Here is a 13,698-nt window from a genome sequence, read left to right as displayed (position 1 = left end):
TGTAGAGTATTTAAAGAAATTATGTGTTTTTTGAACATTAAAGCATGTCAACATATTCTGTTACACCAAATACACAAAATAATGATCTAATAGTGACCCATTTAATCGTCACATTGTTGTATGTAAGTGCTATAATTGTTAGATTTATCTGCTACAATTTTACATTTAACTGTTAACTGTTGTACCTGATACAAAGTTATATTTAACTGCTACAATGTTTCATTTAACTGTGAACATCAAAGCTGACGATAAGATGAACGATTCTTGCCGTTTAAACTCTGAGCATCCTCACGTCCACTCTTCATGTCCAGGTGTAGGAGGCCAATCGTGTAATTGGAGAACAGACACACTGTAATGACTGGACACGGGATGAAGGTCTTAAACCACTTAAATGCTCCCAGGAGCCTCATTTAACAAGTTAACAAGTTAACAAGCTCTGGATGACTGTATCTCCGCTAACAACTATCAAGAACTAGCTCACTAGAAAAACAATGTATGAAAAGCATGATGATGACATGAGAATATGAAAAGATTAAATCAATTTTATAAAATATGAAAATCAAATGTCAAAGTCAATGGTGACATGCTTCTAATCAATATTATTCCTCATGCTGTGACAAAAAAAAAAGTTTATCAAGCCAATTAATATAGAGTTTTGTCACTATATTTTTAACAGATGCGTGATTTGAGAGGCTTTTTCTGATGTTTCAGCAAAGTTCACCATGACAACAGCCAGACATCCCCAGCTAGAAGAGCCTCTTGACACGCTGACATCATCAATGTGAAGCACATATTTCACTGTCAGAAGAACAAGCGCTGCACAGCATGTCTACGGCAAGCGCTTGGAGACACATTTCCTTATTTCCTAACAAAACGACCCCATAAACACCCGCTTAAGGCCAGCTTTTAAAGTCAGATGCTGTATAAACACTAAAGGTGTAAAACAAGTCAGAGATTGAATGGGACACGTTGAGGGAACGTTTTGTTAAACCTCGCCCGACTACAGAAGCTCTCTAGCTCTCTCTTGATTGTCATGCAAATGCTGAAGGACTGAAGGCTGGGGAATTTGTGACTTGTGTTTTCAAAGGATTTCCAACCCGCCTTCAGCCCTAATTACATTTCACCTCTTCTGTTGCCAGCACAAGCTAGTATCAGCCCTGAGCATGTTTCCCAGCACATAACTCTAAATCTCCCTGCAGACGTGTTTGAAGAGAGCCACGGCCGAGCTCGTAAAGCGTCAAAGCATCAGCGTCATGCGTGACATACAGCCAGCGATGGCTGCTCTAGGGGTGTGCTGATAGATGATGGTATCGTGTATCGACGATAGTCAGAGATATCAACATAAGCAGATTTCTCTGATGATATTAGGCTCATTCTCCTATTAATGTATTAAATTATAATAACAATAAATATTTGTATTTTTATTAGGCGGCCTATTATAATTCGCCAAACTGCCCAACTATTTCACTTCAGCGCCGCATTTCAAACACACACACACACACACACACAGTGTGCACACGCAAAAGAGGGTTAGAGCCTTTCGCTGAAGAATTTATAACGCTTTGACTCGGATAACTCGTTAAATCCATGAAATGAAAGAGATAGAAAACGAGGAGTTGGTGTCCCACACATTAAATTGCTTCTACACAACAACACGCTCTTCTCATACATGAGAGATTATTTCTTTCTTTTCTTTAATTACAAATAAAGAAAAATAATAACAAGAGTGAACTTATCATCCATAGTGGTTCTCATGTGGTCCTTCTCTTAAAGACTGATCACTTAACTTATAACACACACTATGTGGTGAAGTAGAAGGACTATGTGAGAACCAGTATGAATGATAAGTTCGATGTGCCGCCTCGTTATTATTTTCATGCACTCCGCACTATAATGTGATGCATGCAAAATACAGAGTTTTGGCCGTTTCAATGTCTCCATCCACAAACAGACGTACATCGTCATTCATCGTACATCAATTCAACTTTACTACAAATATATCAACTTACCTGTTTTGAATACTTTATATTTGACATGTTCATTTATGTCTAATATTAGTTTTAAACTGTTGGACTTTAAATTAAATCTACTATTGATTTTCACCGTTGTCTGATTTTGCAGAAGATTTAGACTGATAACTTCCGTGCACAGATGCAGCATATGTGACGGTGATATGACAGTTGCGTCTGACTATATATGAACTAGCTTTTATTAATGCAGTATTTTTATAGTTAACATTAGTTTATCAGTATGTTTGAAAGTATATTTTTTTGATTATTGGTGATTCCATAGGCTGTCTCTCACACACCTGCATGGTTTAAAACACCCAATAGTTCTGCTATGACAAGAACAAAGAGTCTCTCTCTTGCTCCACACATGCACGATAATATTGTGTATCATGGATCTCACGGGCTGACCATATGACGAACTAAAAATAACCATATCGCCCAACACTATGGATTTGCTTGGTTTGGACACATGCATGTTCAATAAGAACAAGCAGAAATCACTGGCGATGCTGTTCACGGCTTGTTCTCATTCCTAAAGTCACACACTGCATTTATTTATTGAGCGTGAAATGAAAGTGTTTGGGTATAAAAATCAATTTGCCAAAGCAGTTGGTGATTCTGTGATTTGTCACACATTACATAAGACTCATAGAGATGTATATGTTTGCCACGCAAAAAGTTTACACCGTCTGCAAAGGTGTATTTTGGCTAGAATAGCTATTGCCCATTTGTAAGTGGCTTTGGATAAGTGTCTGCAAAATGACTAAATGTAAAAATAGTTCATACTTTCCCTCAATTTTAACCAATCAATCACAGTGGATCATTGGCACTCCTAATTTAGATTGTATGAGTGTCAATGGTCCATTTGAGAGATAGGTGGCAGTAATCCACTTATAAATCGGTGATACGCCATAAAGCAAGAAGAAGAAGAAGACGCCTCATGTGCCTGCTGCCGAGAATGCACTCAGTAGAATCCTAACCGTTCAGTTTGGACATTGCATGAATTGTTGCATTGTTTTTTGCCTCTACAAATAATTGTTTCCACACAAGCCACAGGGTTTAATTTGTTTCTGTTTGTGTATGTTTTTTTAAATATTTTTTATTGTATCTTTTAGCCGTTATACCTATCTACTTCCATTATAAGACTGATAGACTTCAACGGTCTACAACTTCAATCCACTACATCTTGGATGCCCTGGCAGATAAACATTTTTAAATCATTTTTGGGTGAACTGTCCCTTAAAATTTCATATTGTTTGTAATTATTTTTTGTGGTCTTGTCTGGTTTTTAATAAGATTGGAAACATATTATGTGTATCTTAATTGGGTAAGTGTTAATCGTTGTTCTGGTTTCAAAATAATCACAAAATGTTATACTTCATATCAAATATTTTTAGTTTATTTTTTTTATATTAAAATAAATAATTCTAGACTTTAATATACATATTTTATATAATACTTTATGTATGAATGATTATTAATACATATATGAACAGAAATAACTTTAAACTTTAAATAACTTTCATATAAATACTTTGTAATATATAATATTGTAATATTTATATATGAAATGTTAATATCAATAAATGTATACTTTATAAATATTGTATAGAATAATTGTATATTTTAATATCAATATTATATAATAACTCATATAAATAATATACCTTTGTTTCAAAGTATCAAATACATGAAAACAGTGGTGACATTATTTGTTGTTTATCGCATGTTTTGTGTATTTCCAGCAGCTCCAGTGTGTTTCAGACGTGTGGGAAACGCCACATCCATCACTGAATGGTCTCCACAGACTCGATCCCTGCACACCCTCGGGATGGGCGCAGGCTGTTTGTTTTGTGCGTGTGCTGGATTTATCACTCCCTCGCAGGACTTTAGATGGATCGTAATCCCAGCAGGACTGACTGCGGGCGCTGCACGGCTAATTGGATTTTTTTCTACCATGGAGAATCCAATCACAGTCGGGCCCGTTCAATTTCACTAACCCGCACTTTTAACCAGCCCAGATAAACTCTGGAGTGAGTTTACCTCCTACTGCACTGGATGTTTTCACTCCCATGGCACACAAATCAAATAAGTGGAAATGAAAGCGTGTGAGCATCTGTTAGGTGTGTCGGAAACACAGAGCCGGTGCATTTAATAAAGACAGCAGCTTACGTTACAGGTGAACAAAACCAGCATCTCTAGTTACCCTGAGAGGGGTGTGTGAGACCTCAGCCTTTCACAGGCAAACTGGATCTATAGTATCCAGATCCGCCTTCCTCTGGACCCCTATGGAGATTCCCAGGAGAACAGATTAGAGCCAGAAAACAGAGCTGAAGGCAATCCCTCGACACTAATGAGAAACCTACAATTAATACACAAGCACTGGTGAAAATACTTAAATGTCTGTACAGTCAGAATATAAGAGGATGGTGCAGGACTCTGATCACAAACCCTCTAGCAACCACCCACACACCTTAGCAACCGCACAGCACTGTGATAAAACCACCAGTAAAAACACACAAGAATCATATGGAAGTAAAGTTTGCACGAACGGTGCTCACATCTTCAGAAAATGTACATACAATAAATAAATAATAAATAAAAAATCTTTAGCAATATGTCTATACAAAAATGCATATCACAATTTTTTTTTTTAAATAGAAAACTCAGAACAAAAATATCAAATCAAATTTTCTTCAGAAAAGAAAAAAACAAAAACTTAAGTTAAATATTAAAAATACATATTAAAAATCCTTCAGCTATAAATATTTTTTATTAAATAGATAATTTATATTTTTTTATATATCAAAAAATTTATTCAGGAAAATGGAAAATGTCTTTCAGATATATATATATATATATATATATATATATATATATATATATATATATATATAATTCATTTATTTTTTTGAAAATTGTATGCATATTTTAACTGAATAGATTTATATTTTTATTTCACGATGTAAATCCCATTTTCATAAAGTAAAAAAAAAAAAAAAATCCAATTACCTTAAGACATCACCTTTAATTCGTCCTCCAGTGATTCTGAAAAGGTTTACCCAAGACGTGTTTAAACTCAGGGTAATAGACAGACCGCCAAAACCCAGCAAAGAGTGAGAGCTAAATGGTAGGCTTTATGCGTTCAGAGCAGAGGATCATGGTCCTAATCTCACTCTGTCTGTGGGATTGTTCATTTCTCCAGCTGTCTTTAACTCTCTGCTTATCTGAACTCGTCTGAGATCACATCTGTAAGCATACGGAGCAACAGACTCTCAAAATAAAGAATCTGAGTGACAGATGAAAAGAAAAAGCTGATAATGTGCTCTGTGCAGTAAATCTGATCTACTGTATGTGCTCACGCTAACACAGCTGTTCACAAAAGACGCTCCGCTTCATTTCATCTGATCTGAGCAGAACAACTGCATTTACACACCAGGAAGAAAACTAAATAACAAAAACACCTTCTAAGAATGTTTAGCTGTCATTCCCACTAGGTTATGAAAATTTTACTGACATCTCAGAGATTCAGTTTGCATCTCAGCTAGTTATAAATCCATAAAAGTTCAAACCTACAGTGAGTCTCTGGTTCGATCACTTTTTAAAACATGCTGAAGACAGGTCAAGCGAGAGTCCAATCACATTACTTTCTGAGGTTCGTCTAGAGCTCTCTGGAGATCCAGTCCAGATCTGAATAACCTCCATGAGATGCAGAATGAAACCTTCTGCCAAGCCACAAGAACACGGTAACTGGATGAGGTGAGGTCAAACACTGACCCGTAATGACCAGACGCAAACCTCAACTCCAGCTACAGGGTGGCTCGCCAAACACCAGCCATTAGGATCAACAGAATGAGCTGAAACAGACCAGACGTGTGCGATATTACAGCACAAATTACATACACTCAACAAAATGGTGTAGAATTGATCAAGTTTTACAAATAATAACAAAGAAACGGCAAATAAATGCATTATATTAAAGTGAAATTTTGAGTCTTTCCAGTAAAATAGTCTATTCTCTGATAAGCTCTAATAATAAATCATTGTTTACAGTGTGATTCCAGATCAACATGCAGATTTAGCGTCATTATGACCGATTATAATTATTACGGGTAATTATATTCTAATCTTTTACCTCAAGACTTTTCTTCACACTAGCAAACAACCGCTTTATGTTCTGTGCGTCTCTGACAAACATTAACAGACGGTTAAGAGAGTGAAAGAGTCAGAGCTGGAGGTGTTTCTCTTCATGTCATACTGATGAATTACAGCAGCACAGCAGAGAATAAACACACACACACACACACACACACACACACACAAGGGCTGTCTGAACTGAGGAAAATAAAGGTTCTTCTTAAAGACCCTTCATGTTTTCTAATGTGCTATAAACCAAGACACTGACCTGAAGAACCTCTAATGAAACACTATGAACTTCATCTAGGAATCAACAAGAATCATATTGTAAATACAGAATATTCAGCCAAAACTGGATTACTAACAACTAACAAATGTTCATTGCTTTAGTTGTGTTTATCATTTGAAAAATATGCTGTATAAATAATGAGATTCAGATTAATCTCTAAAGGCTCCACAGGTGAATTTTTAGCTAGCTTGTATTTTTAGCTTGTTTTGCATTATGTTTTTTCGTTTAAAAACACACAAGGCCTTATATGAAAAAAAATCTGCACTAATTTGCAAGCATTTCAGGAAAATAAAACTAAAAGTAGGATAAAGCCAGATTCAAAATTCTTGTTTGATTTTCGTGACATTTGTACAGAAGGGATTTTGGATTTCTCTTTTTATCACTCCATAAATCAGAAAATACTGTGAACAGACAGAAACAAATTAATATGCTTAATAAAATGTTGTATAAATCAACAAACAAACAAACCCCTCAGTAAAATCCTTCAGAAGTTTTGGTGTTTGTCAGTGCTGCTGAAGTGGAGAAACAAACTTTTAAAGATATGGAAAGAAATTGAAATCTACAGATGTAAATAGATAAAGTGCAATAAAACAGAGTCTTAAATGTGTATTTTAGATGTTTTCTTTCCACTTCTTAAAGAAGACATGATATGGAAGCAGTGAAATTAAGCAGTGCTCTGGCAGAAGTGACTTCTCCAAGCTAAAGCACCGAGCGCAGAAGCAAGGCTCGTCCAGGACTGATCTGAGAGCTGTGTGCTGGGTTCTTCAGTGTGAATGTGAATGTGTCACAGATGACACACTGAATTAGGCTCCTGCAGAACAGCACTAATACCTATTGTCCTCACGCCTGCTCTGATTGGCCCGTTCGGATCCCTGGAGTCACATGACCTCCTAGCTCTCTCCTGATTGATGTGTGGAGGGTTTTTTATTTGATTCAGTTTTAATGTGCTGATTTTAATGGGTTTTTGACCTCAATCTCTCATAAGCGTTTCCAAGCCCAGACGAAGATTAGAGGAGGGAGATTATGATTTCAGCCAGCAATGGAACAACACAACAAGACCTGCATTGTTACCCGCCGACATCATGTATTTTATAGCCTAATACTGTAAACTTTGAGCAAAAGTGTCCTCAGAGCAGCTGGTGTTGGCCTCATTAGGAGGTTCCCAGGATTGTGAAGAAAGGCTGATTGGTCTCAGCGCAGGAGAGAAAGCAGGAGAGAGCGAGCTGTCAGCCGCTCTGGATTAAAACCCCTCGCTGTTCACGTGTGAAGGCACACAGCGGTAAACACGAGGTGTTTTCTTCCCGCTGCGTTTCGCTCCATCTGTAATCTGAGATCTTCCCTATAGAGTCCATCTGTCCATCTGCACTACAGCTCAATAACACAAACAGCAAGAGCCTGGACCGACCCTAAACACTGCATCAATGACTATTCTGCTTACTCTAAATTATTCATTATGAATCTAGGACATGTTCAGTTTGCTTAGACATCTACTAGGGGTTCTGTTGAATTTGTATTTATTTTTTTGGTTACTGTTAAGAGAAGATCTTATGCAGCACTGAAAATAATTTAGTGTTGGATTCAATTTTCACTCAGAAATTGCTAGTAAATTTCACAAATAAAGGAAGTAAAAAGACTCAAATAGTATTTTTTGTTATTGTTGTAAAATATACTCCAATAGTGTTATTTGCAACTAAACAATGCCTTATTTCTTCATTCAATGAATTTAGCGTGTACTAATGCCAGAACACACTTATACATACTTAAAATATAGGTTTAAAATTTAGATAAAGCCATTTCAAGTCAAAACTTAAAATAAAGTAAGCAAGATGTTTACAGCTATAAATAAAACAGATCATTACAGTAGGCTACATTTTACAGGAATATGGGTTTACTGTTTCAGTCCATCCACTTCAAAATGTCACATTTAATGAAATGTATTATATTATATATTATTTATTAATTTATTTATTTGTAATTAATTTATAAAGTTACTAGCCATTTCTGAGTATTTTTTATGTTTTTGTGTGTATTTATTCATCTCATTAATTTTACTTGGTGATATGGATTTCTTTATGTATGAACTTCTTTGGAAATGTGCATGAAGAATAAATAGTTGTTGTTTTTCAGACAGATCGAGGCTGTTTGACTCATGGAGAACAGTCTGTAGATGAAACGCTGCATGAAGCTGCACTGCTGTGTTTGCTGAGCCATTAAACCACACAAGTGGGCCGAGTGTGTGTGTGTGTGTGTGTGTGTGTGTGTCTCGGGCCTCTCAAGATTATGCAAATGTGAGGAGGATTTGGCGAGGCTGAACTGAGCGTGTCTGTGTGTTGTTGTGAATTCTCACACTGCAGATATATTCTGATCATGATCTGCTCATGTTCTCCAGTCACAGTCTGTTTAAACACTAAACCTTCATCAGCACAGAACACAAACACAATCACTTTTATACTAGTGCACTTGTTCTGCCTCACTGGTACACTTCACAGCTCAAATATCAAATACATTTGGACATTTAATTGTTAATTGATTATTATTATTTTTTTAATTTTAATGTTTAATTAAGTTGTCAGAGTATAAACTGGGGCTTTGTTCAAGAAATGAGCTAGACGTGTTATAAATGTGAGAAACAGTTCTGCTGGAGAATGACTGACGGTACAGGACTGATGCTCATGTTTGCAGGAGATGGGTCAGACGTGGTCTGGACACTGAAGCATCCGTCACACAGAGGTCACACGGAGTGCAGCGGTGCATGCTGGGAAAGAGGACATTCCTGAGCCCCGTCTCCCAAACCCTCCTACTGAAGATAAAGAGGAGAACAACGAGACGCAGCAAACAGACCGTCTTTGTCCCGCGCTTCCCCCCGTCCTGAGATCTCTCTCTCTCTCACACACACACACACACACACACACTCGAGTCCTGTCTCTGTGTGTGTCCTCTGTAGCTGATAGGAGCACAACATCACAGCGTTGGTCTGTCAACAACACAGCGTCCGTCTGATTAACCTCAAACACACACACACACACACACACACACACACACACACACACACACACACACAGGACAGTAATACTCCATCCTGATTGGTCACTCAGCTCTGATAACTGATCGTCTCACTGTTAGTGTCACGGTTCAGATAATCAAACCCTTCACACTAACATCATTAGCTCATGTCCATTTATTGGTTTATTGGTGAAGTGTGTGTGTAATAAGATTGAATGTCCAGTCAGTTGGTCTCACATCACATGATCTAATGGACACAGATTATCTGCACGAGTGCAAATGCAATATTATACAACAGTTCGATAAACAAGCATTAATATAGTTCCATTTCTCACACTATATTGTCTGATTGTGCTCTATTTGACAAACAAGATAACAGTGTGTTACTGAATGACTCCATGGTTTTGAACGAATCAATGATTCAGTCATCGGCTCATACAGACAGTGGGTGCGTAAGGAATCAAACACGTCTCTAATACACAGTCTGAGAGAACAACAAGAGCACAGAGTAGGACCGAATTCACCAGAACACAAGTAATACCTTCTTATTCAAAACGAGTATTTTGCATGAATCATGATTCAGTGATTCACTCATAAACAGAGTCACTTGATTCATTCTTGAACAGAAACGGTCTCGTAGCAACTAACACTCCTGCTTTAATATTAATATGCATTAATATGCTTTCAAAGATGCCCGAAAGAGGTATTATCATCAGATGCAGAACAGATGCAGTTATTGAGAAGCAGCCTGAATCAGACGCAGAAGAGAAGTAATGTGAACATGATGATCATGGATGCAGAGAATATGAACACTCATCTGTATTAAAGCTCATTAAAGATGAAAACAGAGATGAACCGCTGAGACGCTGAACTAATGATGCACCAGAACACAAACACATCACGCAGTGAACTATCAGACACAACTGAGTCTGAGCTCATCATCCAGAAACCATTCTACCAGCAGAGACGCTTTCAACTGATCACAGCGACAGAAGAGACATTTATCATGTTACAGATGATTTCTATTTACTTCTTCTGAACTCTCTGTTCATCTGTGAATCATGAAAAATAAAATATATCAGTTTGCACAGAAATATTGAGCAGCACAACTGTGTTCAACACTGATAATAATCTTCATGTTTCTTGAGCAGTAAATCATCATATTATTCTGATTTCTGAAGATCATGTGACACTGAAGACTGGAGGAATGATGCTGAAAATACAGCGGAGCATCACAGAAATACATTACACTTTAACACAGATTCACACAGAACACAGATGATTTACACTAGAATATTATTTCACAATTTGTACAGTTTTTACTGTATTTTTCAATCAAATAAATGCATCCCTGGTGATCAGAACAGAATCTTTATGACACTGCTACTGTACATACAGTATATATTCTGAAGCTCATAGAAGGCTGAATATATTCATGTGTGTGTGTGTGTGTGTGTCAGCTCAGTTCAGCTCAGTTTCTATCTGTGTAGAATCTGTGAGGATATTTTTAGACATGAAAAACTAAACCCGTGCAGGAGAAGGAGAGATCTGCTCCAAACACTTGAAGTGGTTTCTAGAGCAGGATTTGGTGACAAAAGTAGGCCAAGCGGAGCTCACAAATCACCTCGCTGATGAAAATATGAATATGACACACAGAGAGAGGAATCAGTGATGACATCAGGACTCTGCGTGTGTGTGTGTGTGTGAGTTATTGTCATCTTCAGCGTCAGAATACCCAGCATGCCTCAGCAGCCCACGGCTGGAATAAACAGCATTCACGTCCTACGACACGCTTCTTTCCCACGACGCTTCGCTCATCTCACACACACACACACACACACACACGTGTCTGCGTACTGCGGCCCATCTGCTGCTGACGGAAGAAGATTCTCTCAAACACAGACTGGTTCTGTCCCAGATACTCTCCGTCTGACCAGAGACATGACGGTTGAGCTGCTATTGTCAGCACACAATAGAGATCGCGCTCATCAGCAGTCCATTAATTAGGAGATGTGACCCACTCATGGAATCTCTGTGTGAGAGTGTGTGAGAGTGAGAGAGAGAGTGTGTGTGAGAGTGACAGAGTGTGTGTGTGAGAGAGAGAGTGTGTGTGAGAGAGAGTGTGTGTGAGTGTGTGTGTGTGTGTGAGTGAGAGAGAGAGAGTGTGTGTGTGTGTGTGTGTGTGTCTAAACATGAACATGACACCCTCCACATTTGAAAATGTCCTTATTAAAAAAAAAAAAAAACTGTAAATATATATAAAACATTTGAATTTTACGATCTAAATTAAGGTAATAAAGAATGAAGAACAATTTAGTATAGTACATTAAATAAATAAAGAAAACTTAATATATATCACAAAATGTATTTTTAAATGACTATTATTAAAGTAGTTATTAAATAATTATGAAAAACATTAGACAACTATTTTTATTATTTTTATTATAATATATAAGATTCTACAATACATCTTTTATAAAAATTATTTCATATAATTAATCAAAAATAAACCTATTTTCACTAGATTTTTTTTCTTTATTTTTTACTATAAATAAACCCTTTATTATATTATAAACCCTTTTTATCTCTCTGTCTTATATTATATTATATATATATATATATATATATATATATATATATATATATATATAGATAGATAGATAGATAGATAGATAGATAGATAGATAGATAGATAGATAGATAGATAGATAAAAAGTGAATAAACAAAATCATTGCACTAACTCGGGCACTAACTGAAATAACACTGTTGGTTTTTACATTAAATCTGGAGAAAAAATGAGGCCATAAATGAAAATAATCCCATAACACCTGACTCAAAGCGCGCGCGCGCGTGCCCGCGCTGCACCTGCTCGCGTCACCTGAACACATCACAACTACTACAGCATCATCACCACATTACACAACACAACACAACACTGAGTAATACAGTCAGATATTATATTTCATAACATTCTGTCCCCGTCCGACACTTCAATCCGATTAATAAACGAGACGAACTCACATTAATAAGAGCAAATAAGAGCGAAATATCACCTGAAACCACCACATCTGAGAACATCAGCTCATAAATGATCATATCTCAGATAATGTAGCTCATAATCATGTGAGGAGCGAGACATGAGCGATTCTGACACACATATATGTGCAGTCCCGCGGTCCCGCGCGCGTTAAACTCCGGGAGAACACTGCGATTAAAGCCAGTGTGTGATCACAAACAGCAGCCACTGACCTGATAAACCCGCTCTGCTCTGCTCTGCTCCGGGCTGCGGTTCCGGTACCGTGACTGTCTCTGTCTCCGACTGCGGGACTCTCCGGTGATCTCGGGTGCGCGCCGCCGCGGGGACGCGCAGGGCTCAGCTGAACTGGGACCAGCAGCACACACACACACACACACACACACACAGAGGAGCGGATTCAGTGTGGAATATAAAGAGGAGGGAATGATACAGATTCCACTACATCAACACTCATGTCTGCAGATCTCGGCACATACATATAATGACGACACAATCCACATGGAACCCAATGTATCCAATGTATCAACATAATGAGAATGTTACCTTTGAATCTTCTCTGAAACAAGTAACAGTTTGAAAGGTTAGATGAGCTAAACCTTTTAGATTAAAATCATTCCATGAATGATGTACAAATAACATATTTGTACTTTAACATTATTAAAGACCGGATAACAACAAGAAATGTTCTATTAATGTTATTTTACGCATTTTTGATCCTAACTGAGAATGCACTGCCATTACGTTCTGAACATAGTTTTACCCTCAATAATACAGATGATTTATTGTGTGTATATGTTCAGTGAGGATGTGATCTTCATCTGAGGACAGTGATCTTCATCAGTGATGATGTAAAACTCCAGTTTCAGTGTCACTGGACATTTCCCAGAATTCAGTGTGAAATCATCCAGGCGTCCCGTCTGAGATCAGAGCACCCTAAACACCATCAGACACAGATGAAGGACTGATGTCACTGCGAGGGATGAATGAAGAGAACTGATGAGAGAAGCAGAAATCAGCTGAGCGCATGAGTCTACATCAACAAAGCCCTTGCAGGATTTATACAAACAGAGGATAAAGCTTTCTCTTTACTGCTGCCCTTCAGAAGCTATGAAACACAAGATAAAGTCATAATTTACACTGATGACCATTCGGTTCAAAGGTTCACTAACCCAAAAGGAAAAGAAATATCAGCATAAGTTTTCTTCCATATTAGAATCCCCAC

General features: G+C 37.4%; 1 protein-coding gene across 15 annotated transcripts in view; it reads right to left on the bottom strand.

The window, feature by feature from the left end:
• LOC128014648 (neuronal cell adhesion molecule) overlaps positions 1-12,923 on the bottom strand; it is a 67,810-nt gene extending 54,887 nt beyond the window's left edge. For 11 of the 15 annotated variants that reach the window (XM_052598332.1, XM_052598346.1, XM_052598342.1 and 8 more), the window contains exon 1: positions 12,689-12,838. The gene's annotated coding sequence lies outside the window, so the exon portion shown is untranslated. Of the gene's footprint in view, positions 1-12,688 lie in introns of all 15 variants that reach the window. The other 4 variants (XM_052598350.1, XM_052598351.1, XM_052598339.1 and 1 more) reach the window with 4 other exon arrangements.
• Positions 12,924-13,698: the final 775 nt, after the last annotated feature.

This window comes from Carassius gibelio, chromosome B25 (assembly GCF_023724105.1).
Source record: "Carassius gibelio isolate Cgi1373 ecotype wild population from Czech Republic chromosome B25, carGib1.2-hapl.c, whole genome shotgun sequence".
Lineage (NCBI taxonomy): Eukaryota > Metazoa > Chordata > Actinopteri > Cypriniformes > Cyprinidae > Carassius > Carassius gibelio.
This window is presented reverse-complemented; position numbering and strand designations above follow the sequence as displayed.